Raw genomic sequence first — 14502 nt, forward strand, 5'->3', positions numbered from 1 at the left:
TTTAAGCTACTAAGTTTGGGGATGGTTTGTTATGCAGCAAAAGCTAACGGATACAGAAGTGATAAGTGAATTTACTGAAGTGGTCAGCTACTTTTTTTTTCCTACAATTAATGTACAAAGTTGACAAATAGTAGAAAATATAATGGAAGAAAAGATCTCATTTACAACAGCACCACCACCACCAATTTGCCTGAAAATAAACTTAATGAGAAACAGGCAGGATCTCTATAAAGAAAATGTAAAATCTCAATTAAGGGATATTAATCTTTGCCAAATTAGTCTATAACCTCAGTGTGATCTCAATCAAAATATCAAAAAAATTTTAACATTAAAAATGTTATTGGGTTCATTTGTAGAAATAAACAAGAAAAATATCTGAATGGAAAGATATTGGGGGGAGGCAGTCAGATTAGATATTTTAAAGCATTCTGAAGTTACAAGAACTAAAAATGGTTTGGTTCCAGAAAAAATTTAGATAGATCAATGGAATAAAATAGAGAGTCCGGAAACAGACTAAAATACACATGATTTTAGTAAATGGTAATGGTGACATTTCCAATCCATGAAAAGAACGATAGAGTATTAAAAAAAAAAACAAAACAGTATAACAGTATTGGGACTAGTTGAGGGGAAAAGAAATCAAGCTGTCTAGCGCCACTTCTTTCAGCAAAGTAAATTCCAGAGGCATGTAATGTAAAATGTTAAAATGAAACTATAAAGGTACTAGTAGTAAAGAAGCCAGATACAAAAGGTCACCTTTTGAGTGATGACATTTCTGTGAAATGACCTGGGAATCCATAGAGAAAGAAAGTAAATTAGCTGTTGCCAGGGGCTGGGGGGGGGGGGGGGACAGGGAAATGGGAAGTGACTGCTTAATGGATATAAGGTCTCTTTGGGGGTGATGAAAAATTTCTAAAATTAGATAGTGGCAATGGCCACACAACTATGAAAATATCAAAACCCACCGAACTGTACACTTTAAAAGGATGAATTTTATGGTATGTGAATTATATTTCAACACTCTTGCTTAAGAAAAAAGAAGAAAAAGAAGAGGCCCAGAGGCTGGAGAGTCCGAGAGAGGCTCTGATCCACGTAGTGAGGTCAGGGACAGTGCAGCTGGGTCTGGGAGGGTGTCTTTTGGAAGCAGATGTTTCTAGGTAAGAAAAGGAGCAAAAGAAATGACCTCTCTTGGCCCTGATTACTCTGTCACTCAGCCTCTTCCCAGGACTTCAGGACTCTGCATGCCCTGGACAATTATTTCAAACTTAATAAATGGTTTTTTGAGTGAAAAAAATTTACTAGAAAAAAATGAGTAAATTCATTTATAACCTTGTAACAAAGACATTTCTAAGCATGACACAAAACCCAGACGTCAAATGGAAAATGACTGATCCATTGATTTGCATAGAAATCAGTGCTTTTTTTTATATTAGAAATACCACATACTAGTAATAGTTTTATAGTTATGTTTTCAAAAGTTTTTTTTTTTTTTTTTGTCTTTAGAAACACATGCTGAAACAGGTGTGGATGAAATGATATGATGTCTGGGATCTGCTCCAAAATACTTGGGATGGGAGTGAAGCTTGGTAATGAATCCATGGGGTACTCTTTTTTTCTACTTTTTTATATGTTTGATTTTTTTCATAACAAAAAATTAAACAATAAATAGCAAGAAAAATGTTTGTACAAAGTAAAGGATAAACTGGGAATAAATATTTGCAGCATAATATATTACAAGGGCTAATTCCTTAATTTCTAAAGAGCTCATACAAACCCCTAAGAAAAGGACAACCTAAAAGAAAAAAGTGGGTGAAGATATCAAGGGCAGAACAATGAAAAGGAAATAAAGTAGCCAATAAACGTGTGAGAAGATGATCAGCCTTACTCATTCACACAAGGGAAAGTGCCAATGGGATGCCATTTCCCACCTATTAAACTGGTAAACAGGAAGAGGTTTGATGGTTTCAGAAGACTATGTCCCACTATGTAGCACAGGGAACTACATTCATTATCATGCAATAACCTATAATGAAAAAAATATGAAAAAGATATATACAAGGAGGGGAGGGCGTAGCTCAGTGGTAGAGTGCCTGTCGAGCATGCACAAGGTCCTGGGTTCAATCCCCAGCACCTCCATTAAAAATAAACAAATAAATAAACCTAATTACCCTCCCCCCAAATAAAACAAACAAACCATTAAAAAACAAAACAAACAAAAAAGCAAAATTTTAATAGATAAAAACCAAATTTCTCCTGTAGCACAAACGGCAGTATATTCAGTATCTTGTAATAACCTTTAATGAAAAAGAATATGAAAACAAATATATGTACGTATATGTATGACTGGGACATTATGCTGTACACCAGAGATTGACACATTGTAACTAACTACACTTCAATAAAAAATTAAAATTAAAAAAGTAAAAAGATATATATGTATAACTGAATCACTATGCTGTATAGTAGAAACTAATACAACATTGTAAATCAGCTATACTTCAATTAAAAAAAAAAGGATTAGCGTAGTATTTTTTCCAGTCTTTGTTGTTTAGCTTTTCCCCTCGTTTTCTCTCCTTACCTTCTTTTTTCCTTCTGAAGGGTGCTGACTCCTTCACTCAATATTTCAAATCAGAAAAATAAATCTGGGTTTCTACCTCTTCTTCCTTCTTAACTGAAATCACTACTCAAAACCACTCCCTTGTAGAGCACTTGTAGTTTGTACCAGAGTCTTGAGAAGTAGGGACAAAGCTTGATACAGCAAAAAGGATGTGAGTCCTAGAGGAACAAGGACTCAACTTGACTCCTAGCAACACCACTTCTTCTCTTGGCCCCACTCCCTGAGCTTCAGTTCCTCCACCTGGATGAGGGAGGCAGTAACAGTTCACTCTTGCCCCCTCCCAGTCCCACCCTGCCCCACTCGGTCAGTGCCTACAACTCAGTTTGTCCCCAGGATCCATCCTCTCTAGAGATGACACTCCCAACGCCCAGGCCCTCCCGTGGTCCTTCTCTGCTGTCATAGTTCCCCACTAAGTGCCCCTCATGGCTGGTCCCACTCAGGCCTGTCCTCCTCAGGGACCCCAAGCTCTCTGTGGAGAAATGATGGGGAGGGGCAGGTGGGAGGAGGCCGTGGAGGTAGAGAGGGCTTGAAGGGCAGTTCTTCAGCTCCAAAAAATTCAGTGTGAGGAGACTCCCCATGTAGTCACTGTTTCCCCCAAATGGACAATTAGAATGCTCTCAGGAAAAACTGCCCTTTCACTGGAGTTGAGCCTTACAGGGTCAGGTGCCTCATGCTTTCATTCCATTGTTTGGGAGGCCAACTGCCCCTAGGAAGCAGATACCAGCTCTCCTGGCATGGTCTCTCCTTCACTAGGTTGCTTCCATCCAATCACCGAGAAGAACACACGGGTGTGGTTTTATTGCACACTCGTGGTCCGCTGGTCTGTGTTGTTTGAGACAACGCTTCCCACAACTTTGTTTTTTCTCCCCCATCTCCAAAAATAGCAAATGACACTGCTTGCCCGGATTTTCCTCCTGAGTTTGTTTTTCATTTTGAGAGAACTCAGCATGGGTGCTGAGTGCTGCCTCAGCACCAATTAAACACTGGTCTTCAACTCCAGGACAAAGTCAGAGGTGATACATTTCTGCTGTGCAGCTGTGAATCTGTCTTTATTCTTGGCATGAGAAGAAAGGATTGCTTGTGATGTGAGAGCTATATAAGGGAACAGCTTGGTTGTGCCTGGATTTCTGCATTAAATATGTTCTTGAAATTTAATGTGTACATTGATTTATCTTAGAGCAAAGTCGAACTTAACCCAGAATAATGACTGGTAAACAACTTCTCTGGAGCTTCACAATCCACCCTTTGGCACAAGCTCCTGTTTTCCTCTGAAGTCCTCACTAATTGTTGATGACCACTTTTCAAAGCAGCACTGCATTTACCAATTCTCTGTGTGTTCTTGAGAACATCATTTCTGTACTACGCTGTTGGTGGGAATGTAATTTGGTGCAGCCGCTGTGGAGGGCAATATGAAGGTTCCTTAACAAACTAAAAATAGAGTTACCATATGATCCAGCAATCCCACTCCTGGGCAAATATCTGGAGGAGACTATAACTTGAAAAGATACATGCACCCCAGTGTTCATAACAGCACTATTCACAATAGCCAAGACATGGAAGCAACCTAAACGTCCATCGACAGATGACTGCATAAAGAAGTTGTGGTGTATATATACAATGAACTACTACTCAGCCATTAAAAAGAAATAATGCCATTTGCAGCAACATGGATGGACCTAGAGATTATCCTATTAAATGAGTAAGTCAGAGAAAAATGCATATCATATAATATTACTTACATGTGGAATCTAAAAAAATATATAAATTTTATTTACAAACCAGAAATAGACTCACACAGAAAATAAACTATGGTTACCAAAGGGGAAGTGGGGAGAGGGATAAATTAAGAGTTTGGGATTAACATATACACAGTACTATATATACAATAGGTAAACAACAAGGACCTACTATGTAGCACAGGGAACTATATTCAATTTCTTGTAATAAGCTATAATGGAAAAGAATCTGAAAAAATGTATAAGTATATCTGTATGTATATGTGTAACTGAATCACTTTGCTGTATACCTGAAACTAACATTGTAAATTAACTTCACTTCAATAAAAAATAAAAATTAAAAAAAACACCATTTCTGGTGTATGTTAATAAATGCAACAAAAAAAAGGGGGGGGTCACATCACATGAAATTGGGAAACACTGCATATTAGACGCTTTTCGCAGACATTTAACTGATCACCATTGAGTATGTTGAAAGTTCAGAGAAGAAACTATTTAACTTAATTTAACTCAGTGTTTAGCAAATTCAGTTGGGCATTCAGCATTTTCACCTCCTTACTGCAAACACATACACATACACACACGCAATTAAGTTAGCATTCTACAGATAGTATACTTGGGTGATGCTCACTTAGAATACAATGAAATTAATATATGCAATTTAATTCTTAGCATAATGTGATCATTCTTTGAGCATTCATAAGGTACTGGTATCTATCTTTTGATCTCTGGACAAATGGAAATTAGACAGAATCACACTTAAAATACACTAAAGGCATTTAGCCTTACATAGAACTAGGTACATAGTAGATTCTCAGCACATACTTGGTGCATTACTGAATTTAAAGAAACTCTTTGGGCCTTGGTTCCTTATACTTAGAGGGGTGTGGTAGTTAGTCTCTAAGATCACTTAATAAATACTGGTCTTTTATGCCAGGCACTGAGGTATGCAAAACAGGCTTCTCCTCCAAAAGAACTCACTGTCTGGTAAGAAACAAGCAAGACACAAATAATGATACTACAACATGATCTTGTTACGAGAGATATATACCTAGTGCTGTGGGAGGTTAGCAAGGGAGTACCACTGAGGTGGGTCTTAAAGAGTGAGCAGAAGTTTGTTAGCATGAGAAAATCTGGGGAAAAGGACCCCCAAGCTAGTGTACAGCGCACATAAATGCCTAAAGCACTAGAATTTTCAGAGAATCCCGCTCTAGATTCTTTGACTTTCTAGATTTGTTGTAAAGTGTAATGTAAATCATCGTGCCCAAATTTATATTTTTAATTCCAACGTTTGATATGTCAAACCTGCTGATGGTGGACTATTCTGAGTTTTTCAGAATTCAGGTAGTATTCTGAGCTTTTCTGAAGAAAGATAAATTACTGGATAGTGACTAATCCCTTCAAAGTCTACATATGCCAGGAAGCCCAGCTACAGTGGCCAGACAGCTCTGGTCCTGCTGGCGGTCCCCATTCTGCAGACTTCTGTCCTTCCCATGTGACACGTGAATGGCTCAGGAGGGTCAATCCAGACTCTCAGTCCCAGGCCCTTTCAGACTGTGCTCCACAGCACTTTCTAGGGTTTCAGTGGCAGCTTCTAGGGTTCTACGGCTCGTTCTGACAAAATAGCTTGAGAATGTGTGTGTGTGTGTGTGTGTGTGTGTGTGTGTGTGTGTGTGTGTGTGTGTGTGTGTAAAATTACTGAGGCTTCTTATATTTGAACTTTGTGCTAATAATATTATTTTATTTTTGGCAGGGAGGGGGAGGTCATTAGGTCTGTTTATTTATTAGATTTTTTTTTTTAAGTAGAGGTACTAGGGATTGAACCCAGGACCTCATGCATCTTAAGCATGTACTCTTATCACTTGAGCTATACCCTCCCCCAAATTTTGAGTTTATAATTTTGAATCCCATTCCTTTTCCTCTTCTGTCTCCAGAGGAAACTCCCATCTTTATCCTGTGGTGGGTCACCTGTCTTGCAGTGCAAAGACCATACCAGGAAGATGAAGATGCAAGTGGTGGCTCTCCCAGATAGAGTATTTGTAAAATTTATATTTTGGTTAACTGCATAAGGAATATTCAAAGGGATATTAAAATACAAAACCCATCACAATAATGCGGTCAGAAAAAAATCTATTAGAAAAACTGCTGCTACCACCTCATCCCCAGTGTATGTATGCCTTACAATTATTGTTATTTACTAGTTATTTCAGGGTGTTTCCTCCCAACGAGGCCCCAGGATACATTTTGATTTCGAGTTGCTTTGTTTGATTTATAAACAATACTAAACCACTATCAACTAAAACCTGGTGCTTAGTAAAGCAACCAGTGATGCCCTGATATACGTGCATTTGAAGTCAGGGCCTCATGTTACCCAGAAGAGGTGATTCATTAAGTGGATAAAGCTTTTGCAGGAGTTATTTTTAAATGAACTCCTCAGCATGCATTGTCACCTCAAAAAAAAAAAAAAAAAAAGAGAAGAGTTTTAAGGGGACGGACAAAAAAGGGCTAATTTAGATACCTGAGAAAGTTGTTTGAAAAATATAGGACATCGGCACAGGCTAGAGAGGGTACCCCAAGGATAAGGGTACAGGAACTGGAGAAACAGAGCGAGGCACTAAATGGGGAGAGAGAGGAACTGAGGGCAGATTTTGAGAGGTGCCTAAATTTTATCTCTGCTGACTGTCCTAAATGTTATAATGCTTTAAATTTTAATTTTGATTAGATGTGCCTAACATCCAAGTAACAGTGTGTTCAATACAAACAACAGAGTACTAAACAGCTGTAAAAACCAATGGGGACCATATGGAGCAACCCTGCCAATACAGGGTTAGTGAAAACAAAGAAAGGGAGGAAAAAAAGTGTCTATATGATGATACCATTTTATCCAAGGAGGGAGACTTTAATACACAAAAATATTTACTTTTCTTTTTTTAAATGAAAGAATAAAGCATAAAACTATTTTTTTTAAAAAAACAGATTACCTCTGGACGGAGGGTATAGCTCAGTGGTATAGTGTGTGCCGAGCACGCATGAGGTCTTGGGTTCAATCCCTAGTACTGGCATTAAAAACAAACAAGCAAACAAATAAATAAATCTAATTACTAGCCCCCCCAAAAATTAAAAAAAAAAAAAGGATTATCTCTGCTGGGGAGAGGAATCAAGGTGGAGGAGACAAGAGAAAGAAGTTACACTCCTCTGTGCCTGGTTTGAGGATTTGACTTCAGAAGCTTGTAAACATTTTACATAATTTCATAAAAATTTTTTTTAAAAAACTAAAAATCAAAATCAAACAAATTAACTAAAATGTAGTTGGAAGAATAGCCACACAGAAAGGAACTATTTTAAGTGACACTAATTTGATTTTCATTATAATGCTATACCTTTACAACAAAAATAGAACAATCTTCAATGGATTTCAGAAGTCATACTATAGGTGGTAGTGTTGGAACAGTTATTCTAAGACAGTTGCATGTTTACTGTAAAATAAAGCAAATAAAAAATTGTGTCGATGTCTTTGAGGAGTGGGATTTTTGATAAGAGAGAAGGAAAATATCAATGTAACATTGGTGTAGTTAAGAAGCATCCTGTAGTCTTGTTTGAAAATGTCATATGAACTCGACATTTTTTCTCTTAAAGAAGAAGAGTAATTCCTAACTCCTCCTGCTGAAATGGCCTAGAAACTATGATCAACTAGTAGCCTGACAACCCTAGAGCTTAGAATATTGTCTCTGAATTTCAATGCCCATGAAAAGGAATCAGGATCTTTGGAGTAATGACTGATTCCAGATCCGAGGCAGAAAATAACATGAGCTGAGACCAGAATATAAGGAAGTTTCTTATACTAGAAATCAAGAAAATTACTAGGATCATGTTAAAAAGACTTGGGAGCCAATCTGAATAAATTCCCACTGGCCAAAGATGGCATAAGTGAAGAAGAAGAAGGAGGAGGAGGAGGAGGAGGGGGAGGGGGAGGGGGAGGAGGAGGAGGAGAAGAATAAGAAGAATAAAATAATAATAATAATAATAATAATAATAATAATAATAAATTGAAATATATTTAAAAATGCATCAGTTCCTAATGATACTTAAAACAAAAAATCAAACACCTCACTAGTCAACTTTGGCAGATGCTAGGGAACCAATTCATTATTTTGAAAATTAGTGAATAATCAAGCATTTATCTTACATTTCCTGTATAATCTGTATTTCAGGGTACCAACAGTTGATGAGAGAATTTTTCTCTTTATAGAAGTATTTCAGCTAATAAATGGGGAAAGAATGATAGAATATCTCCATTTGCAACTTCTAATGAATTAATGGACCTAGATACTTAATCAATGGCTGCTGACACAGTAAAAAGAGAGCCAGACATTGTTTGCTTCCTAATGAGAAATACACAATACCACCCATGAAGTATTCCTGACCCCCAAAATCAAACATGGATCTGATCACAGGAAATACAGAGGACAGAGGAACAGGTTAAACACACCATAATCACATAGTCAGAAAAATCCAAACTGGGAAATTCTACAAGACGGATGACTCAGCAAATAAGTTGCCAGGGCGAAAAATAATGAAAGGTAAACCCATAGATTAAAAGAAACTTAAGAAATACATCAATCAATTGCAACGTGTGGACCTTAGATAGATCCTGATTTGAGCAAATTCAAATAAAAAATTGATGAGATAACTGGGAACATTTAAACACTGACTGGATATTAGATGATGTTAGGGAATCAATATTAATTTCTTTAGTGTGAAGAAAGTATGGTGGGTAAATGTTCAGGGAGTCCTTATATTTTAGAGATACATTCTGAAGTCTTTATAGATGCAATGATATGAAGCCATTAATTTGTTTCACAACAATCCAGGGTAGGGGTATAGAGGATATAAGATTAGATACAAATTCATAATTATAGAAACTTGGTGATGTATTCATTACATTATTCTTTCTACTTTTTAATTTTTGAAATTTTCCATAACAAAAACAGGTTTTTTAAAAGTCCACTGAATTACCCTTCTAAGAAGAGCCAAGCAAAGCCAGGAGTAGAGGTTGCCTCTTTGCATGTACCTACAGTGGATCAAAATGCAGGAAATCATAGACTCGGAGGAGCCCCTATTCCTTTCTGAGGCTTGAACCACCTCTTTGTTGTCCCTCAATGTTGTTGCCCACATTCTGCAGGATTACCCACCAGCTTGTTCCACTTATAACAGCTTTGAAAGTTCTTTCTCATCCTGAGCAGAAATCTGTCTTCCTGTATCTTTCTTCTACCCATAGATTATAGGTCTAGCCCTTACTCACGCCATAGTCCCTCAAATATTTGAAAACCAGCATTCACCTGTCCCTCTGGCCCAAACCCCACAGACAAGTCTTTCCAACTCCAGCCCTAATTCTGTCCACTGTTCCACACCCAGGACTTTGGTTCCCTGTCATCTTGGCTGCTCTGTCCTGATCTGAGAACAGTTTCACTTGTAAGTTACAAGCTCTGAACTGAAGCGATCTGGGTGTGGCCTGACAATTGCAGGGAACAACAGGGCTCTTGCCTCCCTTGTTCCAGTTGCCACATTTTTGTTATCACGGGTTGGAGCCTGGATGCACAAAATTCCAAGAGCTGAGTGTTGAAAATTTTCAAGAATTCTGTGAGCCAATTGTTAAATGCAGTCATAATTAAAAGTTAAATTACATAAACTTACAATTACATATATTATATAAAATACAAAGGTAATAAATGCTTAAAACTCATCACTTCCTAATATTACTATTATCTCTTCTCTTGAGGTTACTTACATTGACTGTGTGTGTGTGTGGCGGAAATTGTGGAAATCTTTTCCAAACTGTGTTCACTGACATCATGGTGGCAGCTGGAAATTGGCCATGGAGGGAGTATTTACACTACAGAAATTGGCAAGTATTATAAATCAAGGTATCTTTTTCCTCCAGAGAGCCAGTTGTTAAACATTTTACCACCATACCATTAGATACAGCCTAAAATCTTGTTTTTTTTGGCCAACCACATTACACTTCTGACTCAAATTGAGCTAAGGCTCTCAGCTTCTGCTAAAGCAAGTATAACCCAGTTTTAATGGTACAGTTAGTTTCCTTAGATCTCACATTAATAACTTTTAAATTGCATCTTTTTAGATTCAACTCACTGATTGTGATTCTGTTTTCCAAGTATTCATTAGACCTCCAAATTACCTTCAGGTTACCCATAAATTTAATGAGCACACTTTCTGTATACTTATTCTGAAAGCATTTATGAGGGGACGATGAAGGACACAACCCTACGACTCATCATTATAGGCTTCCTGAGAGTTTGATATCAGTGTGTTAGTCAGCACCTTGTGCATAGAATCAGCTGGTCACTAACTCATCAAGCATGCCAGAGTTCAGTTCATATTTTCCCATCTTGTCCAAAAGAACATCATGAAAAACCTCATTAAATGTCTAACCAATGGTGAAGCTTTCCCAGAGCTTCTGGGGTGGGGTGGGGGTAACCCTGTCAAAGAGGGAAGGAGATAATCAGCATTGGCTTGTTCTTAGTGAACTCATCCTGAGTCAAACATTACTTCTTCACTTAGGACCTGAAATTGTTCCTCTAGTAACCCATTCTAGAGTTTTGCCTGAGACTGAAGTTACAGACAACTGTCTATAATTTTTCTGGTTCTGCCTTCTTTCTCTTTCTGAAAATTGGGGTAACCCATTGTCGCCAGTCTTCTGCTCTCTCTCCCATTCTTAGTGATCTTCCCCCAAATCAATTGTTTGGTGATCCCATAATAAGTTTTCCTCTGGACCCTAAGATGTTATTCCTCTAAGCTGAGGGTCTGAACTCACTTGGAGCAGCTCCGGGCCTTCTCACATACCATCATCCATCTTGGGCTCCCATCTTCCCTTACCAACGTTCATACCGGTTTTCTATTCCTCTTCACCTTACTCATTCCATGGGGAGAAGAAATGTCCCTGCCATGAAAGTCAGAAACAAAAGAAAATGGAAAAGTTCTGTTTTCTTTACATCCTCCAGTGATGGTGGTCTCGAGCTGCATATCTTATCCTTTACTTGATGTTACTCATCAAACTTTACTAAAATGTCAGCCATAAAATAACCTTGTAGTTTTAGAATAACTTGATCTTGTTGGGAGCTTTACTTTTCTGCTGCTCATGTCTGTGTCCCAACGCTATTCCAGAACTGGGAATGGCAATTTGGTGGTAGGATAGATACTTGATGAGAGATTCCTGACCTTTCGAAGTTGCAACATCACACCCTTGTTTGAATCTGCGGCAAACTCCCTACCTCCTTAAGTGCAACGTGGTATATATTAGTCTTTAAATATTCAATTAATTTGGTCTTGAGAATTTTTCATCTTGAATTTTTTTAAACAAAAATCTGTAGATAGTTCTGATGCTACAAAATTACAATCAAGGGGACCTGCAACTATGGAAGAATTCAGTATATTTAGGTACTTTTTTTCCTTTAATTTTACATAGTTGATCTTTAATATTTTAAAAAAACCTCAATATATTCAACTTTTGTTATATGGCATTCTTTTATGTGAAACCATTTTAGTTGCCCTTATACACAATTGCGAAGAATGTTAACAATGTTTATGGATTTTAACCAAGGCCTTAAACAAAGAGATATAAACCCTAGGTTCTCCACTTTGTTCTGCTACTAATCACTTGTACAATCTTGAAAAAATCCCTTTGCCTCTTTTGTTCGCATCTAAATATTGTTGTAAGTCCCTTCCAGATCTAAGAGCACAGAGCAGTAAAATACCCAGCTATCCTGTCTACGGGTTCTTGGTTGGCTCCACCTACTCTTTGTAGCTGATGTGAGAGTGCGGGGATGTATGGAGAGACAGGGAAGAACGGTCTGAGTTAGGAGTCTCGGTAAGGAGAGGAGGAGGAAGATAGCTCATATCGTTCCTCTTAGGTTTTTCACAAGAGGTAATTTCAAAACAAAACTTAGTCAACCTATCAAAACAAGATAATGATAAGGGAGAAAGTAAAAGTTTTTGGCCAAATCCATCTCACAATCATTCTTTCCTGTCCCCACAAAGCTATCTGAACTGAGATCTTGTTAGTGGACCTCCATTTCCAGTAAACATCACTCACTTAGAACAAAAACGGGAAGCTCCCACATGTAGCCACTGGAAACAGTCCCAGATGCAGGAAGAGGCTTGTATGACATCACCCAGAAAGTTATGCAGTAGGAAGGTCTGCAGATTAGGAGAAAAGCTCACCTAAGAGTTCTTTTCACTAGGAATTTTTATCCAGTATTTAGAAGTCTCAAATTTCTTGGAAAATATATTTATTGATAAATGTGTATGTTCAATGCATATGTAGAAATATATATATCTTTGGAAATTGCTCAAATGCTAAGGAAATGTTATTCATGGGTGTGAACATTTAATTAAAGATTAGAAAAAAACCACAGGCAAATATTATTGTTCCTTTGTATATGAGAAAAGTTTTATTCATGCTTTTAAAAATAAGCTGGTCATTTTGGTAAAAGTGATACATGCTCATTGTAAAATACTGAAACAAATCGGAAAAGCACAAAGAAAATAATAAAAATCCCCGGAAGTCTCATGAGCTAGAAATAAACATCGACAGAATTTTGGGAAAATCTCTCCAGACACTTTTCTATGCAAATATATGTTTAATTTTACATGAGTGGCGTGCTTTTTATTTGATGCGTTATGTTCTTCTTCCGTCCCCAGTAATGCCACTAACATCTCTATGTGTCATCAAATACAGGTATATGGTGTGATTTTTAAGGACTCCATAGCTTTTCATTTTATTTTGTTTTTTCCATATAGTTAGTCAGTTCCATATGGACAGAAATATAGGTTGTTGAGAAAGAACTTTTTTAAGCTTCAAAATAACAGTTATGCAAAGAATGTAAAGTTAAGTAACATATTTGCACAAGAATTTGGTTTGGTTTTTCCTCCTGCAAAAGCTTGAAATATAGTAAACGCAGTCAGTATTATAGTCATGTAAGGCGTATCTTTCTTATTATTGAGCTGTTAATACAACTAAGTGTTTTAAAAAGCAAGAATGAATCACAAAGTGAAACTCACTAGATTTAACAACATAGAGATGTAAAATCCATAAAGAAAATTAAAAAATAAGAAACAACTGTAAAACAGCTATAGAAAATATGACAAATGGTTAATATACTAATATATAAAGAGCTCATATAAACCAATAAGGACAATAACTCACAACAGAAAAATATGTAACTAATAATTTATGAATAATAGTTTAAAATGGCTTAAAATAATATAGAGTTCAATATCACTAGCAATTAAACAAATGAAATTAAAACAAGAGACAACCTTTTTTCACTGGTAATATGAAAAATTTTAATGTTGAGTTAATACATATTAGGTAATTAGTTCAGTATTTGGTAAAAACTAAGAACTTAATGACTGTTAGGTTTTATTCTTACTCAGTGATGGTAACAGATTTCTCTTGTAAGTATAAATTTGTAATACCTTTTTGAAAGCAATTTAGCAACATAAACCAAGAATCTTAAAAATATTTACAATCTTTACCTAGTAATCCTACTTCTAGAACTCTCTCTTAAATAATAATTTGAAATACAGACAAAATCTTTATATTCAAAGATCACCAAATTACTGATAACAAAAATTGGAAATGGTCTAAGCATCTAACAAGAAAAGAATGATTAAGCAAACTATGATGCAGCCATAAGTCAGAATACCCTGAAGACATTTAAAATATATTTATGAAGAATTTTAATAACTAGGTAAAGACATATGAACATATGATATAATGTTAAGTGAAAAAAGGAAACACAAAATTTTATGTACAGTAATTTCAACAAAAATCTTAATCATTTTTTTGTTTAGTAAAAATTGCCTGGGTTTTCATGTCTGTCATTTACTAAGTGTGAGACTTTGCTCCAGATTGATTGTTTGTGTCCTCCCAAAATTCATAGGTTGAAATCCTAACTTCCAGTGTGATGGTATTTGGAAGTGAGGACTCTGGGAAGTGATTAGGTCATAATGGCCGATGCCTCATGAATGGGATTAGTGCCCTTATAAAAGACACTGCACAGGGGGCAAGGGTAGAGCTCAGTAGTTGAATGCATGCCTAGCATGCCTGAGGTCCTGGGTTCAATC

At 36.7% G+C, this 14502-nt stretch overlaps 1 long non-coding RNA gene across 1 annotated transcript in view; it reads right to left on the reverse strand.

Annotated features, from left to right (window-relative positions):
- Positions 1–14502, reverse strand: part of LOC105088911 (uncharacterized) — a 49611-nt gene that overhangs the window by 12573 nt on the left and 22536 nt on the right. The window contains exon 3 of the long non-coding RNA XR_010384164.1: positions 11189–11314. This is a non-coding gene — a long non-coding RNA (uncharacterized LOC105088911). The remainder of the gene's footprint in view (positions 1–11188; positions 11315–14502) is intronic.

Source organism: Camelus dromedarius, chromosome 15 (assembly GCF_036321535.1).
Source record: "Camelus dromedarius isolate mCamDro1 chromosome 15, mCamDro1.pat, whole genome shotgun sequence".
Taxonomy (NCBI): Eukaryota; Metazoa; Chordata; class Mammalia; order Artiodactyla; family Camelidae; genus Camelus; species Camelus dromedarius.